This window comes from Passer domesticus, chromosome 1, assembly GCF_036417665.1.
Source record: "Passer domesticus isolate bPasDom1 chromosome 1, bPasDom1.hap1, whole genome shotgun sequence".
Lineage (NCBI taxonomy): Eukaryota > Metazoa > Chordata > Aves > Passeriformes > Passeridae > Passer > Passer domesticus.
The window spans coordinates 76,338,678-76,356,818 of NC_087474.1; the positions used below are offsets into that span (position 1 = coordinate 76,338,678).

Here is an 18,141-nt window from a genome sequence, read left to right on the forward strand (position 1 = left end):
AAAGACTATCAGCAGCCTGTCCTTGGAGGACTGCGCCCCATGGAAGAGGGACCCATACTGCAGCACTTTTGGGAGGACTGCTGCTCGTGGGATGGAGCCACATCAGGGAAGCTCACAGAGAACTGTCTCCCATGGGAGGGACCCCATGGTGCAGCAGAGGAAGGACTCCACTCTCTGAGCAGCAAGAGAAATCAGGGGTGATAAACTGACCAAACTCCTATGCTCCTGCAGCCCTGTGCTGCCGGTGGGAAGGAGGGAGGGACTGGGGAGAAAAAGGTGGGGTTTTTTCAAGGGCATATTTTACTTCTCATTGTCCTGCTCTGATTCTGTTAGTAATAAATTCACTTCATATCTCCAATTTGAGCCCTAAGAGTGTTTTCTCCTGGTTCTTATCTCAACTCATGAACCCTTTTTGTTACATCTTCTCTCCTCTGTCCAGCTGTAGCAGGGGAGGATGAGTGAGCAGCTTCAGTGGGTGCCTGGAGTCTGGCCAGTGCCAAATCATGACACTCCATCACACCACGCCCTTTTAAACAGTCTTGAGGACTGGATAGCTGAAGCTAAAAATGGAATCAGTGTGCATGAGCCTCTCTGGGCTCCAATCCATTCTCAACACAAATAACTTCTGAGATGCTTCTGTGTGTCTTTCATGTGTCAATATATTCGTCTGCATTAACTCAGTCTCCCCATATGAGCCTTTGGCATCTCTGTCACCCTCCCGCACAGAGTTCCTCCTTGCTGTGGAGCTGGTTCCTAAGAGTTTCACTTGAAGCACACTGCCTTCTGTACTAGAAGCCATGAAACCATCCTTCTCTACCCATCCTCTCTAACCAACTCACGATTTTCTAAATCTCTCTGTATTTACCTACCAAAGTGTCTCTACCAGAAGTGGTTTTCTCCGTCATTTCCTTGCTCTGACTATTCCTGTCAATATTCTCTGAATTTCCTCCATATCCTTGTTGAAATGGAAATCCTGGACTGTGCACAGCAATCAGCCTACACACAAGAGGGAACCATGAAAGCCCACAGCCTCATCTCCTTTCCCACATGCCATCCAAGGACTGGTAAAGCACAAGTAGCATGGTGGATCCACAGATTCCTATTTTTGGCCCTCAGTATTACCTTTCCAAATATGAGAATGGAAACAACAGAGGCTTATGGCCACATTCATGTCAAGAACAGCACTGAAGCAAACATTTCCTTCCACAGACCTCAAGGTAGCCCAATGGGGATTTGAGGCTACCCTCCAGCCCTAACTTGCCCCAAGGCATCAAAAGTTCCATGCATGCTTTGCAAATGCATCTCTCTTCCAGGAGATGTGTGCTGTATGCACACATCTCTCTCTCACCGACTGTGCATCCAGATTTGTCTATAGATCTGACATCATGTTTATTTACTTCAAATGAGAATTCCAATTATAGCACCAAATTATTCTGAGGGGGTAACAACAAAGATGCTGCTTTTGGTCCAACATGGATTTATTTCAAAGCGATTTCCAACATGCTGCTCAGCAGCAGAAGTTGTAGGATTGCACACCACAAGGCGGGCTGCCAAAACTGAGCTCTGCTGCAGCTGAGCAGGCAGAAGTTCAACATAAACAAAAATTATTGAAAATGAAAACTGGGGGGAGAGGAAGGGGAGGGGAATAGACAGACAAACAAGCAAAGGCCAATGCTGAGAAAGAAAACCCTAAAATTCACAAAAACATTCTCAGTAAGGAGGGAGTACACCCTCATCTTAAAAAACAGTGCAAAGAAGGATCCCAAAATGGGCTTATCTCTGCACTGCTAGGAATTGTGAGAGCCAGTAGAAGATTTTAGATTCAGCTGCAGCTCCGATGAACTTCTTCGCATGCTCAGAAAGTGGCCACCCATTTTCAGAACGCTGGAGCTCAAAAAAGAGTGTGGCTTCAATTGAAGCCCCCTGGAAAGCAGGAGCAGAATTAGTACCATATTTTCTAACTCTTATTAAATGAACAGCATTTAGCTCACAGAGCTAATTGCTTAAAAACCAAAAGGAACTATTAAGTCACCTTTGTAATTCTGACTCCTCAGTATTTGTGCCACTCACTGGGAAAAGCCACAGAACTGTAATTACAGAGAGACTTTGGAATTATTGCTAAAGTAAGAGTAATGCAACTTGTGTGGAACAGGTTGGGCTTTGCAGACAATTTACTGAGGTTATGTTATTTACTTTGACAACATTTGCTATGTTGATACTGTAGTCAAACCTAACAAAAAAGTGTTTGCTACAGACTTCTCCTTGATGGGATCTGCAGCCACAGCCTGGCGAGCAGCATTGGAGAATCAGCTGCTGGAAACTGTGTAGGAAAATACGGAGAGAAAGACTCCATACTGGGACAAAGGGATGATCTGAGGTGGTCACAAATAACTGAATTCTCTTCAATGCTTCCAGGCCAGAAGAAAAAACTGCTTTGGTATGCTAAGCACTGTTTTTACTGAGTTCTTTTCATTAGCTGCTATTTCAGGACATTAAAACATTGCACCTCAACAGAAATTCAACGGAATTTTGGGGGAAAAGGCACCCAAATAGGCACTACTGCAACTGAGGAGCCAGTCTGAGCTCAGGAAGCACTGGGATAAAAGATTTTAGGTCGTCTTAAAGAAGTGGTGGAAATTTCTCTGAAAAACTGTCAGGTTAATAAATTTTATTATTTGCTACCAGTTTCACTTACGATTTAAATAGTGCTTCTCAACTGTAGCAAAACACAGCACTGAAATTACTGGATAAAAAAAATCCCATGTGCTTACTTCTACACACACAGGGACAAAGTCTGAAAGAAAAATGACCTTACAATGGAGCATTCCAAGTATAGCACAAACATTTGTTGACAATAAATTAAAAAATCCCAAATATTTGAGGCAGTGATGCCTCTGTTACAGAGCAGAGGCAATACTACCGAAGATGAATGGTGGCTTTTTTGTTACTCCTATCACTTCATCCCAACATTGAGTCCAGCTTTTGACTTAGACTAGAAACACAGGTAAACACAGGTAAAAAAAACCAGTGTTGTTGTGGGTTGATGCTGGCTGCATGCCAGGCACCCCCAAGAGCTGCTCACTGACATCCCCCTGCAGTGGGACAGAGGAGAGAAAATTTCTTCTGAGAGAAAGGGTTCATGAGTTGACATAAGGCCCGAGAGAGACTGCTCACTAAACACCACCATGAGCAAATCAGGCTCAGCTGGAAATATAAAGTGAATTTATTACAAGCAAAATCAGAGTAGGATTATGAGAAGTAAAATAAGCCCTTAAAAAATACTTTTCTCCCACCCCTCCCTCCTTCCCAGCTGTACCTCCTACCCAAGCAGCACGAGGAGACAGGGAATGGAGGTTATGGTCAGTTCATCACCCAAGGCTTCTACCACTGCTCAGGGAGATGAGTCCTTCCCCTGCTGCACTGTGGGGTCCCTCCCACAGGAGACAGTTCTCTGTGAACTTCTCTGACATGTCTGCATCTCAAGAGCAACAGCTCCCTGTGAATTGCTGCAGTGTGAGTCCATCCCACAAGCAACAGCTCTCCCAAAACTGCTGCAGTGTGGGTCTGTCTTTCCACACGCTGCAGTTCTCCAAGGACAGGCTGCTCCAGCCTGGAAGTAGGGCCCCTCTCTCCACTGGGTCTCCCACAGGGTCACAGCCTCCTCCAGGCATTCACCTGCTCCAGCGTGGATTCCCCCATGGGCTGTGGGTGGATCTCTGCATCCCCTGTGGATCTCCATGGGCTGCAGGGGCACAGCTGCTTCTCCATGGGCTGCACCACAGCCTGCAGAGGAGTCTCAGCTCTGGAACCTGGAGCACCTCCTCGGCTCCTTCTGCCCTGCCTTTGCTGCCTGCATGTTGCTCCCCAATTTTGTTTTGAATTTTCTTCGTAAATATGTTCTCATGGAGGTGTTACCATCATCTCTAATTGGCACAGCCTTGGCCAGCAGTACATTCATCTTTGGAGCCACCAAGATTGGCTCTGCTGGACATGGTGGAAAGCTTCTGGCAGGTTCTGCAGAACCCACCTCTGTGTCCCCTCCCACCGACAAAAACCAGGCCATGCAAAACCAAGACAAGTGTAAATAACCATATTACAAAATGTATTGTCAAAAAAATAAATAGAAATAAATTCCAGCAACATAATATGAGAGTTCACTGCAGGAAAGCCTGTCACACCATCTTCCAACAGATCAAAAATTTGGCTCAGCACAAATATACCAAGCAAAAGCTAGAGTCTTCCCAAAGGAACAAGAAAAACAAAACACTTTAAATATTACAATATTAAAGCATAAAACACAGTATAAAAGTCAATGCCATGGATACGAGCTCACTCTGACCTCCACATCTAAAAAATATATGGAGATAATAAAGGATCCTTGAGTTAGACAGCAAAAGTTATTAGTCAAGAAAGATGACTGAATTAGGAAGGACTGACAAGATCAGGGCTGTTTATCTGAAAGAACAACAGGACTGAATAAATAGACACAGTATGATGAAAGTTAATTAAGAAGTATTTTTTCCTTGCCCTCCTACTACAAAGTCAAACAGAACTAAATCACTTTTCAAATTGATACTTTAAAAAGAACGGGTGGATAACTTTTAGGACTCAATGCCACAAAATACTAGTGATGACAAGAGCCAAGAGGATTAAACTGCAATTGGATTTGTATATGAACAGTCCCTGCCATTCCACTATAAGCAATCACTAACAGACAGGGATTAGGGAGACGTTCTGTAACAGAGGTATCATCCCCTAACAGTTTAGGGAAGGATTTCACATATCACCCTCTGCAGCATCCTAGTCATGCTACTGCTGGCTACATGACACCCAGCTAGAGGGACGCTCATCAGATCACTCCAGCACTCCATGTTCTGCTAGCAAACTGTCTGGTGGTAACAGGTATGAGCTTCATGACAGATTTTTCACCTGGAAAGCATGTGGGTATCCTTTAAGGCACGCCTGTTTCCAAGCAGCCTTGATTAGAGCAGTCAAACTTCTGCAGTGAAGGTAAATTTTTTGTAATCTCAGTTGCAGTGCTTAATTGAAGGCCAGTTTGCTTAGGCAAACTGGCCTTCAATTTTCAGTCACCTGAGAGTTTATTTTCCATTCTGTCATTGCATATTTTAGTTTAATGTAAAAGTTATTAATCTTAGACTTTATTTTTCTTTTTTGAGGCACAGGAACAAACTACAGGTAAGAGCAAACCCAAGAACACCCTGACTGCATCTTTCTGGCACTACTCAAGGAAACTCGCCGATCCTCTTCTAAAGCAATTATGTTTCTTTTAAGACAGGCTCCCACAATGTAATATAATTCTTTGTGCAGAGGGAATTCTTTATCCTTCAGTAATGGAAAAGCTGATAGTCCTCCCAACACCCCAAATACCTGCCCATGGTGAACAGCAAACCAAACAACATGATGAAGGAATATAAACCAGGTAAACCAGGGTGTGCTTGCAATACAAAGTCAAAGTCCAACCTGGCAAAGGCAAGGTCAGCAATGGCTGGTTACCTCCTCCACCCCTTCCTTCCTAGCTCCATGCTTGATGTAAGGAAAACCCCACATTCTTAGCTACAGCTTCAGCTGCTCTTTCATCTTCTATGCTTGACTGGCCTGGTGCTGCACTATGAGAATATTTAATAATAAATCTATATTTTCATTTCTCCTTATTAAAGTGGGAGATGATTGATGTTTCAGTCAGAGTTGAGGAGTCTTCACAATGCATAAAAATGTGGCTAAGCTCAGTTAAAGTGTACTCCTACAACATCTAGGTGCCTCCTGTAGTTCCAAAATACCAGAAAACTGGAAGGACTTCTGAATGCAACTGTAATGCAAATCTCATTATTAACTACCACTTTACTGAGCAAATATCAACATCTCCCTCCTGAATAACAAGAGCATTTCTAACAACAGTCATCATTTTTCTTAATGGAGAACCAAACTCACAGGCAATAAAGCCCAGGTTCCCGGAAGAAAAATTACTCTGTGCCCTCTGTAGACAGACTGGGTCTTAATGAGCAAGGAAGCCACAAAGGGCCTGATCCTAACCCCACACAAGTCAATAGGATGGCTTCTACTGACTTCAGTGGACTTTGGAAGGAGATCTGAGGTCCTGATTTTGCATTTGTTGCACTGTCAGCTTCACTGAAAGCCACAGGGACTTTCAGTGTCACTCAGAGAAGAAAAGTTCTTCAAGAACTAATATTATCCCTTTCCCTAATATGGAAAATGCCCTGTTATAAGCAGGAAAAAGAATAATAAATTGTTGAGAATTTAAGAATGCATTAAAAAAAAAATTATTTGGGATGACATTCAAGAGGCTCATCTTGTGCCAACCCTGACTGTGAAGAAAGTTAAGTGCTCCAAATGTATTATATAATCTTTCCCAATATCACGTACAGGTGGCTTGCTCACAGCATATTTTATTTTCAAGTCCACTTTTTATAGTAGTCGTGCTTTAAAACACCAAAATGGTCTGTTCATGTGGAACTGGTAGAATGTGTTGGAACAAACTAATATACTAGAATAGTAACTTATCATGGATTAGAGGTTGCATGGGGCTTTTTCATTTACAATCTATAACACAGAGCTTAAAATACACAACATTTTCCCCCTGTATGGTATTTTTCTTTGTTGTGTTCTGCAAGACATTACTTCAGTGTACACCTTCTTTAATGACCTTAATAAATTACCTGTAAGCTTTGAGTTAAGGACACAGTTCTTCAATTAAAACTAATAGCTATAATTGCAGCATCTCTCTAAGGAGCTGCTGCTCTCTCTTGGCTGTACACTATGGAAACACAGCTGGGGTCAAGAAACAAGAGCTCTTCAGGACTGAGCTTAGCATTTCCTCCATTTGATAATATGACCACTCACAGATTTTAGTTCTTGCCCATCAAACTTGCAGCACCTTTGGCTACTTGGTTATCACAGAATGTGTGCAAATACATTATCTCCCTGTGGATGCTTCTTTTTATTCCTAATTACAATTAAAATGAGTTCCCATAGTACCAAGTAATTTCAGTGGGAGCTGCTAACACTTAGAAGCCCTGAAAATAAGGACTCATTTTATAAAGCCAAACCCAAGAATATCTGCATTAGCAGACCCTAAGAAATATGTCTGCCTACGTGACACAATTAAACACTTGGCTTTGTGTAACTGAGCCTAGCCATTGACTTCAAGAATAACTTGTATCTGCTGCACCATCCTAGTTGAGCTTCACTTTCCCAATGCACATCCCATCTCCCCAACACAACTGAAAGCAATGTTCTGACCTAAACTGTTAAAATTCCATTGTGGCTTGTCAGATGCGTCACTTAATACTTCAGCCTGTGTCGCTGGCCCACAGGATGAGGGTGGCAATATCTCAGCTGAGAACCATGAGTCTTTAATATATCAAAGTAATAAAAAAACCCCACAAGACCAACATTAAATCAGTCTTCATCTATCTCCTTTCTGGTGTTCATTCACAAAGAATGAAGAGTAATTCATTTCCTTACTATTCATCTGTCCCACATATGTACTAATAGGCATGAAAATACTAAACATAAATCTTTTCTTCAGCCTCAGAATGATTTTTAAAAGGCACCCTTCCCTTGCATTTCTGTGTGATGCCTTATTTCTGATAAATAATAGATCAGTTGCATGGTGTTCATTTTAATATTAATGTTATCAGACAGCATTTGAGAGAACTGGGGCAGAAACCCCAGAATTCTGGATGAATTTGGTATGGTAGCAGTCACCATCCAGAAATATTTTTTTCAGCTGCGGTCCACCTCTATAATATAATGACCTTATGGGGTGTGCAGGACCATGAATTTCCCTTCAATTTACCCAGAGACAAGGATGCTGGCTGCAATTTTTTTTTTAATCAATTATTTAAAATTAACTGGTAGGTTAAAATAAAATATCCATCAAACACAAAAACAATGGGAAGATACTGTGATCTGCTTCAGGAATCCTGACTTTTTTTTTGTTCCAAAATTAAAGAAAACCTTGTTTCCTCAGCCTAAATGTTGACATTTCCCAGTATGAAGATAAGCAACCTTTGAGCTACATAATGTTTTGATTCAGCTTAAGAAAATTCTTCCTAGCTATAGGGCTTTATTTATCCCTACAAAAAACATGTTCTGGATACATAAAATATAAAAACTAGGATTAATTATTTAGTGCTATATCCATCACTCTTCCATGCAGTACTAGGAAGCATATAAAGACTTTTTCCTCTCATCTCCTATCCTGTCAGCTTTATAGAATGTATGTTTAGCTGAATCAGGGACCAGGCCACCTTGTTATCCCACTCTACAGTTCTGAGAAAGGCTTTGTGGCGAGTGCAGATGTGTGCAGGCATCCCACACACACAATTCCCAACACACAGAGGACAGCAGTGTCCTTCATCAGCACAGGAAAGTGCGCTGTGGCCGCCTTGGTACTGTGGCCGCTTTCTGTGGCTGCAAAGATTGCTGTAAGCCATGAGCAAACAAAGACACCTCTACCTTCCCATGCAAATCTCTAGGCAAGAATTCAAGAGAAACTGAGAGAGCTCGGGATGTGCTACAGATGTGTTGCTTCTCCACACTGCCTGGACACTGCAGAAAACAAACATGCCATACTTGCACACTAACATTCATTTAAAAACTGGTTTAGGAGGAGAGGGACAAAAGTTATGTGAAGGATACATCTATTGTATTAAAGAAAAACTACTTTCAGATACAGACCTGACACCCAGCCAGAACACATTTCTGTCCCTCACCCATATTCCTTTGCAGGGACACTCATCCTGCAGTGTTGTCATGCATCACTGGTGGCCGTGACAGGACTGCTCCACCTTGACTTCCTACACCGTACTGTTATTGTGGGAGAATGAATGGGGCAGGGACAGAGACCAAGACGAGGGAAAGGGTATGGAATCCCACCGAGACAAACAGCAGAGCAGAGCCATGAGCATCCCAGGCAGTAGCAGACAGTCAGAGCACAGGGAGAGAAAAGAGTTTCAGTGAGTGGAGATGGACAATACTCACCATCTAACAAATGTGATTACAAAAGCTTTCCCTCTCTGACATACACACATCCATCTCAGTGCTTCTCAAACTCTAGCACGCTCACCATTGCAGACAAGGAAAAACAGTTCTGCACAGAAATAGTCCCCACCTCTGTTCTACAAGGTCAGCAATTCACCAGGATTTCTCTGAACTCAGAAGCACTCATGAGCCTATTGCTATCCCCTGTGCATCCTGTGGCAGCTGACTCCTTTAGCCATTTTTCACGTCCCACTGCTTGTCAATAAATCACCGTGCTCATTCCTGAGACACCTGCTGTGAAGTGCTCTGGGAATTGTGGCAAAGATTTCTGGGCTGCATCTGAGAACTGGTGGTGAATGGCTGACTTCAGGTTGACATGATGAAGAAAGGTTAAGGCTCTTCAGCTGAGCAGCCTCTTAGAAATGATTCATTGTGACTCCAGCAATCCTTTTCTATACAGCAAGCCTGTCCTCTGCATCTGCCTGAACACGTAAGGGGTTTGATGCTTGCCTTCTGTGTTGCTCACGTACTTAAGTTTCCCTCTCTTATTACCTGTGAAGGGTGATTACATTGCCTATGGAATATCACCTGTGATACACCACACTTCAGGGCTGTGTTCCCCCCCCCGCCCCCCACAATAGGAACCTGTAGTTACTTCATCCTTTTCCTTCCTTGAATACCTCCCACAAGCCTGTGTGTTAGCCACCAGCCTCCCACCAAAGAATAATGGGACTCCTACTGACGCTCATTTATAGTAAATTATTTTCAGTTAGTAAAGACAATTCTCTCGGTGAAGACTCTGGAGAGTGAGGGATGGTACAGCAGAACACTGTCTGCCCCACAATTGATTTGAATACAGCAGTTTGAAGGAAACCTCAGACTTCAATAGGAACCCATTAAGAACAGCTATTTGCATGGTGCCTGTCTGAACACTGAGGACAGCAAAGAAAGTAGAATCTGTCTATCATGGTCAGCTGATTATTCCTTTTTTTATTCTTCCACAATTAGATGGTCTTCAAATAAACACTGGCATCAGAGATCTGAACTAGCAGTCACAAACTCTGCAAAAAGACATAAGTCAGAGAACTCACTTGGTTTTTGTATAAAACAAGAAATTTTGGGTTTTTTCTGGTAGGTTTTTTGTTGTTTTTTTATAACAGTTCAAGTGTTTGCTTATTCTACAGGAAAGACTTCCCCAATCCTCTTCTCATTCCTCTCATAGCTCTTCACGACACTTGGGATTTGGATACGGAACTGCTATCTGGAAGACTGTTAAAGCAACCCAAAGGAATTAAGTATCTGAATCCACACTGGAATTCAAAAGCTGTAGGCCAAGCAGTTAAAAAACTTTGAAAAGAGTGCTTAACAAAAGTATGCAGACAGATTCCAAGTCTACACATATACAGATAAAAAATGCAGCACTGAAAACGTCTGCTTCCATATCAAACAATACTTCCTAGCTTGTGCTATGGAAGTGCATGCTCATTTTTGCTGTCTCTGACATCACCCTATTTTGTACTACAAAAAAGCAGGAACAAGGGTGTGCATATGTAAGTACATATTTACTGAATTGATTCTCTATATTCATTTCAATCAGGAATGTTTTTGCTGGGGAGGAAAAGAAAGAATTAAAAACGTTTCAGTCCCGTTCTCTAAAAAAACCCAAACCCTAGCAGATGGGTGCTCTGGGCTCTATGATCTGCTGAAGCCATATATCAATCAGCATGGCAGGGTTACTTTGGAGTTACTGACATGGAGTGCAACTCCTGGCTCCTTTAAATTTCCTTGAGGCAGTCAGGATGAAAACCTTATCACCTGAGAGCTTATCTCAGCTCTGCTGGGACATGAACAGAACCCATATGTCTTCATAAAGCATGTCTTTCTGAGCAGCCCAGTGTTTACTCTAAATTAATTTGGCCAGAAAGTCCCTGACCACCTCCAAGCAGGGGCTGCTGTGAGGATGGAGCTGCTATTTCTACACAGCTGCTGTTCTAAGGAGAAAAAGGCAGCAAAGAGGAAGAACCTGAAGAGTATCTGGGGCTATTCTGACTGTGAATCAAACAGCACTGGCTGTTGGGTTGGTCTGGGGCACAGGGAGTGCCTGATACACACATTTACCAGGACTGAAATGCACTCAAACTCCATTACACACACAGCTCCTAAGCTGAAGCCCACAAGGCAAAAGAATAATAAAACTGTCATTGAATGGAATTGTAATATTATCTAGTCCCCAACCACCTGCCATGGGCAGGGACATCTTCCACTAAACCAGGCTGCTCAAAGCCCTGTACAACCTGAGCTTGACTATTTCTAGGAAGGGTGTTAAGATACGGTTGTTAAAATTATTAGAGAGATGTTTCTGCCTGAATTAACACCATATGCTATAGTCAGTAGTACAGATTTTTATTTAACAGTAACTGTGAGGGAGAGAGGGAGAGGCAAATAAATAGGAAAGGGTGGGGGGAGAGGGGAGAGAAAGAGATTAACAGTCAAAAAAACCACTGCCATTGTGGATGCTGATGGCTTCCCATTGGTCCTCTTCTGATCTTCTCAGTGGGGACAGTCACCTCTGCCAGAAGTGAGGAAGCCCACAAAACAGTCCAGTGGCTTTATATTCACTCAGGTTCAGGTGGGAACACCCAGGTACCTCCCTGGAGTGGGGAGGTTTACACTGGATCATGCAATACTTTGGATCAGAGGACACTTCAGGAGTGTTTGATGGTTTATGACACCTTCCAAGACATTACAGTAATTATGGCACATCAGCAGGGATGAATACCCTCAAGCGATGTATGAATGTCCTGATACTACTCCAACAGGGATTTTTCATAGCTCAGCCACTTGTGTAAGAACTTTGGCACAATAAAAAGCATTCTCCCCTCTTCCAAGGATTTGCCTCTTATCAGCCTCTTTCTTTATATTGTTCAACACCCAGCTGTAGCCTCCTGTGATGGGTATACACAGCCCCTCTGCACCTGGTGGAAATGGTTGATTGTTTGAATCATTAACCATTAACAGTCCAGTCTCTCAGAATGGGGCATCCACAACTTCTCTGGGCAAACTGTTCCAGTGCCTCACCACCCTCATAGCAAAGAATTTCTTTCTAATCTAAACCTAGCCTCTCTCAGTTTAAAGCCATGTCCTGTTACTACACGGCCTTGTAAGAAGTCCCTCCCCAGCTCTCTTGCAGGCCCCCTCCCTTTAGGTATTGAAAGGTGCTCTAAGATCTCACTGGAGTCTTCACTTCTCCAGGCTGAACAACCCCAAATCTCTCAGCCTTTCTTCATAGGAGAGGTGCTCCAGCCCTCTGAGCATCTTGTGGTCCTGCTCTGGACTTGCTTCAACAGATCCATGTCTTTGTTATGTTGGGACCCAGAGCTGGATACAGCACTCCAGGTGGGGTCCCACAATGGCAGAATCCCCTCCCTCCCTGCTGGCCATGCTGCTTTGGATGCAGCCCAGGATACAATTGGCTTTCTGGGCTGCAAGTGCACAGCACCGTGACATGTGGAGAAACCAGCACCCAAAATCTTCTCATCAACCAACACCCTTTCTCTATAGGGCGGCTCTCAAGCCATTCTCTGCCCAGCCTGTATTTGTGCTCCAACACATGTAGACAGCCTTGCCATCAGCATGACTGCAGCAGGAAGGACAGAAAAGGTTCTTATTCTCAAGAAAAAACAGGTGGCATTGATCCTGGTCAGGATAAGAAAGGGAAAAGAAAGAAGATGGACTGAGGGGTACTACTGTAGTGTTTTAACTAGCCACTACGTGGTCATGCTCTACTGTGACAGAAAGGCACAGTGCTACTGAAGAACGGCTCAGAAGTGAATGAGAATCCTCTGACAGATCCTTCCACGTACAGTTAATCTATTCCCAAAATGTTATAGTCTGACATTCATGTGACCAAATGCAGGGAAAAAAAACCAACCCAAAACAGAGCTGGAGAACATTTTTCATTAATTGAAAACCAATTCTCTGCTAGCTACTGTCAAAAGCAGCTTCTGGGTTGTTTTTCTCTTCAGAGAAGCGGCTGCTGGGACTTTGCCAGCTCAGCAGTTAAAGGTAATCTGAAAGAATCCCTCAGCAAATTGTAAAGTGCTCGGACTGAAGAACAACAAGGTGTTTGGGGACTGACTTGATTGTTTTAATTTGCGTAATACTAGCAGCAAGCAGCACTTAAGAATTATTCTGCTTAATTCACCTCTTCCAGAAGCAAGACAAAACCAAGCCAGCTTTAATGCATAAACCAGACCTAAAAGTATTTGATTTTATCTCCATGTAGATAAGGAAATTTCAAAATCTGGCACCTGGTGGAAAGTGATGTTCTTACATTGTATTTTCTATATCCTAACAAGGAGCTAGGGGCATGCATTGACAAAATACAGCAGTCAATAGGATCTGACTCTTTGCTGTCAGATCTCTCCCTTTTACTATCTGGAAAAGAGGAGACACAGGTCGTCTGAGTACTCCCAAAATCTCTAAAGATGGTGCCACAGTGCACCTACCTTCCTCCTTCACAGCAGCCAATACATTTCCTCTCACTTCATTTAACAGACTGCGACAAATGTGCAGATCTCACCCCAGAAGTGTGCAAGTAATTGACTCAAAGGGAAGAATAAATCCTTTCTTACCTATTCCCCACTTATATTTTTAACAGCATAGCCGTCAAAACACAGCAAATCAATTTTTCCCCCTTACTGTCTCCACTCTGCCTTTTCAGAATATTTTTAGTTGCTCTGATTAAAAATTTACCTCTTAAGTACACTGAGGACACAGTGCATGTCGTGATTACAATTCTGTAAAACTTTTTCAGTCTACCTATGTATCTTCCTTGCAAAGGAAGATGTGGAACCATATCTTTCCTTACTTCCCTTATCTTTCTAACAAAATGGAAATATTAATAACTAACTTTGAAAGACCAATAGGAAAATAACCTCACAGCAAAATGCAGAAAATACATTTTCAGAATGAAGATGTGAAGCCATCATATGTAATGGGATTACACAAGATACCTTACACAAGAGAAACACGGCATGCTAAACTGAAAAACACACTTGCAGGTATTGCCCAAAGCAAAGATAAACAACATCAGCATTTCTGTCTTTGGTGCTGCATTTTAGGGGACAAGTTCTCAGCCCTGGAGTCTTGTCTCTCTCTGTCCTCTTCATCAGAGACAGCGTGGGTCACAAATACCTTGTGCCACTTCTATCACATTCTACCATGTGTGATTTACTTGGTCCAGATATGCTTTAATTACCATTCCTGAAATTCTGCATGTGTGCAGCCACAGTACTTATCTGAATGTCACCAAAACCTAAAACTGTATGAATGAAGGAATGTAAATCCCTCTTCTGGGATTCTCTGCATTGATATGCTTATTCATAGCAGGCAGAGACCTTTCTACCTTTTGACTGCCATTGAGCCACCCTTTCTTTTTTCCTGTGAAATCTGTTTCCTATCCAAAACTGGAGAAGTCTTGATTACTGAAAAAGAGATAACTTTCTGATTTAATTTCTGAAGGTAATTCATATTGATTAGGAAGCTTAGACAAGTTGAGCAGTAGCAGGCCTAAACTTAAAGATATGGAGGATAAAACAGCCACTGCAAAAAGTAAGGGAAACACCACTTCCTTTCTTCTCTTCTTTTAGTATCAATATAGTCCAAAACATTACTTTTTTTTTTTTTTTTTTTTTTTTTACAAATGTTTGTTCACTAAAATGTTCCAAGGGGGAAAATGTCAGCTACAAATCCTCACTCATTGTGTATTTGCACAGCAATGCTTAAAGGTCCTTAAAGATCTCCAAGGATTTGAAAGAAATAATTCAGTCAGGTAGCAAAAACAGTGGCAGTGCCTTCCGGTGGCTGGTTACACAGCTCATGGGGCATCTGACAACTCCAAGCAAGTCACAGTGAACTCACTTCACACACATCATGCATGGAGAAATATATTCCATCATCCAAATGTATGAAAGTCTAACTGTTTGAAGCTAAAGCATCAAGCAAAAATAGCTGCAATACACAGGATGGACTGTGGAAAACGTTTTGCTCACTGCAAAGAGACACTTCTCTGCTTTTCTTACAGATGGCCTGCTCCTGTTCTTGCCAAAACCACCACAGTTTCACTCAGTTTCCTTGGCACTTAGAAAAGTCACAACTTTTCCCTCACATATGCTGGCTGATTCTTAATATACCTGAGTAACAGGTGTGTTACAGCCATGTTTTGCATTATTCATCTTGGATGAAGTTAAACCCTGACTGTGTGACACATCACACATTACTCAGTTTACCTCAGTGCTGTGTTTTGATTTTGCTCAGTTAAGTTTACCTAAGACACATTTAGGCTGGAACAATTCTTAATTACCCCGGCACAGAAACTTGGCATTCTCCTAAAGTTGTGCTTTTCAGCAATGAGACTCTTTTCTGCTTATCTTTAAATTGCCTGCGCTTCCCTAAAAGTTATCTCAATATTATTACCTTACAAAGCATGTAATCAAGATTTACTTGATTTCAGGCATCTCTTCCTTGCTTAAACAATTATTTGTCCCATGCTTTTTCCTGCCCCCACTTTCCTTTTCCCTGTAGAGAAACACATTTTCACTGCTAATACACACCACAACTGCAATGTACTGCAGAAGGGGTGTCAGTCCAAAGCCCAGTGAAATCATGAAAGGCTTCTGAACCACAGAAAAGGCAACTACACAGCATTACACAGGCAGCCTCTATAAAGGATTTTAATTTGAAGACCTCTTTTGTGTTATAAATTAGTTTTATTTGTATAACATTTTCTATTTTCAGATCTTTATAGTCCAATAACTAAGAAAGGCAGTTTAAGAAGGAAAATATGACTATCGAATGTCCTAATTCCTCATGAAACTGGTGTTTTTAAAGGATTTTTAAAATCTCAATTTTAAATTCTATTAGTGATTAAATACAAGCATGAACTTAATAAGCTGCTTGTAAGTAACTAACATTCAAAACAGCAGCACTGCAGTTTTTCCAGTCCTAGACACTTTTCTCCCATCCTCCACAGCAGATTCACTAAAAATTCAAGATAATGATTACAACTACCTTGATCTGTAACAAACAGATCCATAGCAACGCTGAGGATCTCTTATGTTAATTTCTGTGCCCAGAGGCTTTTCCGCAACACTGAGTTAAAGAAGCCACTGTATCAGTCCCATAACAAGACGATTATCTAGGAATTAAGACTAAGTAGAACACTCTTTTCAAAACGTCAGTCTTCCAAGGCGTTTAAAAATCAAAGAAAATTGCGTATGTGGCTTACATCATCAGTTCTCAAAAGTTAGATATCTGCACACATCCTGTTCTAAGAAGAAAGGGTAAAGTAATCATTATGTTTTAGTCTTCATTTATGATTCCTTGTTAATGCAGTAGATAATCTCCTTGGAATTACTGATTTTTAATGGGACATTTGAAAAGATTTCTTTTACCCTTGTTGCAGGTGAGAAAAACAAGAGGATACAACATCACTTACCAACAATCCATTAGTGTCACCTCTCAAATTCTTCAGATGTAAAGGTGAAAAATTTTTCCTCCTTATAGTGTCAAAACATATTTGGGTGTCTGCGGAGTGAGGTTTAAATGGTTTATAGAAAAAAACTAGTAAAGGTCCTAAATCTGTGTGACAATTGTCTGTGAGCAATCAACCTTCCCATCTATTTGCAGAAGTCACAGAGGGAACCAGAGGTGTATTCCTTGAGGAAGAACAACTGTCATCCCTGGAATATGTTCTGGATGAGTCAAAGCATATCACAGGAGAAAACACACACAGTAGAAAACCAGACTAGTGAAGCCTGCCCCTACCTCACCACTCTACTAGTATGGAAGACAATATTCTCAGCAAAGAAGAGAAGCATAAGCTGTGAGTTGAGCCATGGCTGATGCAGTGCTGATGCAGGCTGTCACAGCGTATGTGGATTTCTCCAGTAAGATGCCGAGAGTAATCACAGAACAATACTGCCACTGGTTGAGGAAGCAGAGATCAAGATTTCTCCAAACTTCCAGACTTGGAAGATCTGCTTGCACTACACGTAGGGTTTTCCCCTAGGAGATGATGTAACAATGAAGATAATTGCTGGTTTGGTATCACTGAGGAGAATGTAGACAAAAAGTGGCAATGAGCACTGAGGTGTTACACATACAATAAACTTTTGGCATGAATGAATGGAAGGACCAGCTCCAGAATGGGGTTCAACAACTCAGTTTTTACCAAAAAATGTTGATTGTATTGTATTTAGAACCATCATGATAAAAGACAGCAGGATCTGTGTGCAGAGCCTTCAATGTCTACATACTTGTGCTGATACTAGGGTGCACTCCAAGTGAAAGTAAGAAGCTATCCATATCTGCAATAAACTTGCTTCTCAATTTCCCTGAAAGATATAGTCTGTTCTTTACAATGAAAAGTACTCATTGTCTTATCCTAACCTGTATTCGTCTTCTGCACACACCATCTTAAGATCCTTTTGCATGATTTGCATGTGAAAAAGACTCAAAAATTAATGACTCAAAGCCTTAAGATGCCCACACAAATTTCATTTCCATTTCTTTTTCTTTACAGAGCACAAAGAGTCTCATATAACACTACACAAAAAGGGTAAAAAGGAAAAAAACCCCTCAAAAAATAAAAATCCACTGAAATGCCATGAAAACTAGGCCATAGAATAATCTGTTCATCCAGCCTGCATCACATATCAAATTCAAAAGAACAACAGAGTTAAATACCTGTATGTAGAAAACAGAAAATTAAAAAAAAACTATAGGTGTTGGAGAACAACATGAAGTATTTTCCTGTTATCTTCAAAAAAGGCTTATTGTCTGCCTTCCTACAGCACTTTAAGAAGTCTCAAGACAAATTATTTTAAACCTCAGTTTTAGAAAGCTAGATAGCCAGCAGCTTTTCTACTTCTTGATTTGGAAACACCAAATTGAAAAACAGTACATATGTAATAGCTGATACTTGTCTGCTTTTGAGGCAACTGTTATTACCAGTTAGACAAATGCCCTGTGCACTCCCTGGTCATGTCAGTGTTGCAATACCCATATGGTGTTCTGAAACCTGAGAGATTGTTCAACAGCATATAAATAAGTGTC

General features: G+C 41.6%; 1 protein-coding gene and 1 long non-coding RNA gene across 19 annotated transcripts in view; one reads left to right on the forward strand and one right to left on the reverse strand.

The window, feature by feature from the left end:
- Positions 1 to 18,141, reverse strand: part of FARS2 (phenylalanyl-tRNA synthetase 2, mitochondrial) — a 230,754-nt gene that overhangs the window by 57,414 nt on the left and 155,199 nt on the right. The window lies entirely within an intron of this gene.
- Positions 12,851 to 17,413, forward strand: LOC135303685 (uncharacterized). The gene is made up of 3 exons (XR_010365124.1): positions 12,851 to 13,089; positions 16,490 to 16,566; positions 16,714 to 17,413. It is a non-coding gene; the product is annotated as an uncharacterized LOC135303685 (long non-coding RNA).